Source organism: Pleurodeles waltl, chromosome 12 (assembly GCF_031143425.1).
Source record: "Pleurodeles waltl isolate 20211129_DDA chromosome 12, aPleWal1.hap1.20221129, whole genome shotgun sequence".
In the NCBI taxonomy this organism is placed as follows: domain Eukaryota; kingdom Metazoa; phylum Chordata; class Amphibia; order Caudata; family Salamandridae; genus Pleurodeles; species Pleurodeles waltl.
In genome coordinates, this window is record NC_090451.1 from 111246814 (window position 1) to 111251992 (window position 5179).

Sequence of the window (5179 nt, forward strand, 5' to 3'; positions counted from 1 at the left end):
CGGGGACACCATTACACGCGTGCACTACATATAGGTCACTACCTATATGTAGCTTCACCATGGTAACTCCGAATATGGCCATGTAACATGTCTATGATCATGGAATTGCCCCCTCTATGCCATCCTGGCATTGTTGGTACAATTCCATGATCCCAGTGGTCTGTAGCACAGACCCTGGTACTGCCAGACTGCCCTTCCTGGGGTTTCTCTGCAGCTGCTGCTGCTGCCAACCCCTCAGACAGGCAGCTGCCCTCCTGGGGTCCAGCCAGGCCTGGCCCAGGATGGCAGAACAAAGAACTTCCTCTGAGAGAGGGTGTGACACCCTCTCCCTTTGGAAAATGGTGTGAAGGCAGGGGAGGAGTAGCCTCCCCCAGCCTCTGGAAATGCTTTGTTGGGCACAGATGTGCCCAATTCTGCATAAGCCAGTCTACACCGGTTCAGGGACCCCTTAGCCCCTGCTCTGGCGCGAAACTGGACAAAGGAAAGGGGAGTGACCACTCCCCTGACCTGCACCTCCCCTGGGAGGTGTCCAGAGCTCCTCCAGTGTGCTCCAGACCTCTGCCATCTTGGAAACAGAGGTGCTGCTGGCACACTGGACTGCTCTGAGTGGCCAGTGCCACCAGGTGACGTCAGAGACTCCTTGTGATAGGCTCCTTCAGGTGTTAGTAGCCTTTCCTCTCTCCTAGGTAGCCAAACCCTCTTTTCTGGCTATTTAGGGTCTCTGTCTCTGGGGAAACTTTAGATAACGAATGCATGAGCTCAGCCGAGTTCCTCTGCATCTCCCTCTTCACCTTCTGATAAGGAATCGACCGCTGACCGCGCTGGAAGCCTGCAAACCTGCAACATAGTAGCAAAGACGACTACTGCAACTCTGTAACGCTGATCCTGCCGCCTTCTCGACTGTTTTCCTGCTTGTGCATGCTGTGGGGGTAGTCTGCCTCCTCTCTGCACCAGAAGCTTCGAAGAAATCTCCCGTGGGTCGACGGAATCTTCCCCCTGCAACCGCAGGCACCAAAAAGCTGCATTACCGGTCCCTTGGGTCTCCTCTCAGCACGACGAGCGAGGTCCCTCGAATCCAGCGACACCGTCCAAGTGACCCCCACAGTCCAGTGACTCTTCAGCCCAAGTTTAGTGGAGGTAAGTCCTTGCCTCACCTCGCTGGGCTGCATTGCTGGGAACCGCGACTTTGCAAGCTACTCCGGCCCCTGTGCACTTCCGGCGGAAATCCTTCGTGCACAGCCAAGCCTGGGTCCACGGCACACTAACCTGCATTGCACGACTTTCTAAGTTGGTCTCCGGCGACGTGGGACTCCTTTGTGCAACTTCGGCGAGCACCGTTTCACGCATCCTCGTAGTGCCTGTTTCTGGCACTTCTCCGGGTGCTACCTGCTTCAGTGAGGGCTCTTTGTCTTGCTCGACGTCCCCTCTCTCTGCAGGTCCAATTTGCGACCTCCTGGTCCCTCCTGGGCCCCAGCAGCGTCCAAAAACGCCAAACGCACGATTTGCGTGTAGCAAGGCTTGTTGGCGTCCATCCGGCGGGAAAACACTTCTGCACGACTCTCCAAGGCGTGCGGGATGCATCCTCTAAAGGGAAAGTCTCTAGCCCTTGTCGTTCCTGCAGTATTCACAGTTCTTCAGCCTAGTAAGAGCTTCTTTGCACCAACCGCTGGCATTTCTTGGGCATCTGCCCATCTCCGAGCTGCTTGTGACTTTTGGACTTGGTCCCCTTGTTCCACAGGAATCCATCGTTGTTGCATTGCTGATTTGTGTTTTCCTTGCATTCTCCCTCTAACACGACTATTTTGTCCTTAGGGGAACTTTAGTGCACTTTGCACTCACTTTTCAGGGTCTTGGGGAGGGTTATTTTTCTAACTCTCACTATTTTCTAATAGTCCCAGCGACCCTCTACAAGGTCACATAGGTTTGGGGTCCATTCGTGGTTCGCATTCCACTTCTGGAGTATATGGTTTGTGTTCCCCCTATCCCTATGTTTCCCTATTGCATCCTATTGTAACTATACATTGTTTGCACTGTTTTCTAAGACTATACTGCATATTTTTGCTATTGTGTATATATATCTTGTGTATATTTCCTATCCTCTCACTGAGGGTACACTCCAAGATACTTTGGCATATTGTCATAAAAATAAAGTACCTTTATTTTTAGTATAACTGTGTATTGTGTTTTCTTATGATATTGTGCATATGACACTAGGTGGTACTGTAGTAGCTTCACACGTCTCCTAGTTCAGCCTAAGCTGCTCTGCTAAGCTACCATTATCTATCAGCCTAAGCTGCTAGACACCCTATACACTAATAAGGGATAACTGGGCCTGGTGCAAGGTGCAAGTACCCCTTGGTACTCACTACAAGCCAGTCCAGCCTCCTACATTGGTTGTGCAGCGGTGGGATAAGTGTTTTGAGACTACTTACCACTCTTGTCATTGTACTTTTCATAAGAGAAAAATATACAAAACAAGGTCAGTGTATATACACATAGCCAAAAAGTTTTGCATTTCCTCTTTTCACTCTTTTCTAAGTGCTGAAAAGTACTTCTAAACTTTCAAAAAGTTCTTAAAAGTTTAAAAAGTTTTTTTCTGTCTTTCCAAAAAGTTCTGAAAACTTTTTTATCTTTTGCTATCACTTTAACTCTCTCTAAAAAATGTCTGGCACAGGCCAAAAAGTTGAACTGTCCAAACTGGCATATGATCACCTTAGCTGGAAAGGAGCAAGGAGTCTCTGCATAGAGAGAGGTTTGAGTGTAGGGAAGAATCCTTCCTTAGAACTGTTAATTAATATGCTTAGAGTACAGGATAAGGCCATAAGTGCCCAATCTGTAGAAAAAGTAGCTAATGGTTCTCAATCTGATCCAGGGACTCCCCCAGGAAAAGGTTCAGGAAAGAAACTTCTCAGCCTGCCCATTACTAGACAGTCTAGCATAGTTGGTACAGAGGTTGAATCACATCATACTGATGATGTGCTCTCACATTATGCTGGTAGCCAAGCTGTTAGGGTGCCCTTGGTAAGGGACAGGTCTCCTTCTGTTCATTCCCATCATACCTCTGTATCTAGAAATGTCCCTCCCACCCACCCTGATGACAGATTGTTAGAAAGGGAGCTCAATAGATTGAGAGTGGAACAAACCAGACTGAAGCTCAAGAAGCAACAGCTGGATTTGGATAGACAGTCTTTAGAAATAGAGAGGGAAAGACAGAAAATGGGTTTAGATACCCATGGTGGCAGCAGCAGTATTCCCCATAGTCATCCTGCAAAAGAGCATGATTCCAGGAATCTGCATAAGATAGTTCCCCCTTACAAGGAGGGGGATGACATTAACAAGTGGTTTGCTGCACTTGAGAGGGCCTGTGCTGTACAGGATGTCCCTCAAAAGCAGTGGGCTGCTATCCTATGGCTATCATTTAGTGGAAAAGGTAGGGATAGGCTCCTTACTGTAAAAGAAAATGATGCTAACAATTTCCAAGTTCTTAAGAATGCACTCCTGGATGGTTATGGCTTAACCACTGAACAGTACAGGATAAAGTTCAGAGATACCAAAAAGGAGTCTTCACAAGACTGGGTTGATTTCATTGACCAGGCAGTGAAGGCCTTGGAGGGGTGGTTACATGGCAGTAAAGTTACAGGTTATGACAGCCTTTATAACTTGATCCTGAGAGAGCATATTCTTAATAATTGTGTGTCTGATTTGTTGCACCAGTACTTGGTGGACTCTGATCTGACCTCTCCCCAAGAATTGGGAAAGAAGGCAGACAAATGGGTCAGAACAAGAGTGAACAGAAAAGTTCATACAGGGGGTGACAAAGATGGCAACAAAAAAAAGGATGGTAAGTCTTCTGACAAGGGTGGGAACAAATCTAAAAATGAGTCTTCATCAGGCCCACAAAAACACTCTGGTGGGGGTGGTGGACCCAAATCCTCCTTTAATCAGAACAAGGAAAAGAAACCATGGTGCTATTTATGTAAAATAAAAGGCCATTGGACAACAGATCCCAGTTGTCCAAAGAAAGGCACCACAGCTCCTACCACTACAACCCCTACTGCTACACCTAGTGTCCCTACTAATAGCAGTGGTGGTGGGAGCAAACCTACTAATAGCCAATCCAAGGGAGTAGCTGGGCTCACTTTTGGTAATTTAGTTGGGGTTGGTCTGATTAGGGAGACCACAGAGGCTACTTTAGTCTCTGAAGGGGCTATTGACTTAGCCACTTTGGTTGCTTGCCCCCATAACTTGGAGAAGTACAAGCAACTAACCCTAATAAATGGTGTTGAGGTCCAGGCCTACAGGGACACAGGTGCCAGTGTCACAATGGTGATTGAGAAACTGGTGCACCCTGAACAACACATACTTGGACACCAGTACCAAGTAACCGATGCTCACAACATAACACAAAGCCACCCCATGGCTGTTGTAAATCTCAACTGGGGGGGGGTATCTGGTCCAAAGAAAGTTGTGGTAGCTTCAGATTTACCTGTAGACTGTCTATTAGGGAATGATTTGGAGACATCAGCTTGGTCAGATGTGGAGTTGGAGGCCCATGCAGCAATGCTGGGCATCCCAGGGCATATTTTTGCTTTGACAAGGGCTCAGGCCAAAAAGCAAAAAGGACAGGGAAGCTTGGATCCTGGAACAATGGACCAAGTGCTCCCTAAAGCTAGGGCTAGTAGAAGCAAACCACTTCCTACTATCCCTCCCTCTACAGTGGATTCTACTTCTGAGGAAGAAGAATTCCCTCCCTGTGCAGAACCTACACCAGAGGAGCTGGAAGCAGACACTGCTGAGCTTTTGGGTGAAGGGGGGCCTGCCAGAGAGGAGCTGAGTGTGGCACAGCAAACCTGTCCCACATTAGAGGGTCTCAGACAGCAAGCTGTCAAACAGGCTAATGGGGATGTCAGTGACTCACACAGAGTTTACTGGGAGGACAACCTCTTGTACACTGAGCATCTACGGATCCTAAACCTGGAGCTGCCAGGAGATTAGTGATTCCTCAGGAGTACAGAAAGTTCCTCCTAACACTGGCACATGACATTCCCTTAGCTGGGCACCTGGGTCAAATGAAAACTTGGGACAGATTGGTACCACTGTTTCATTGGCCTAGGATGTCTGAGGACACAAAAGAATTTTGTAAGTCCTGTGAAACCTGTCAAGCCAGTGGCAAGACAGG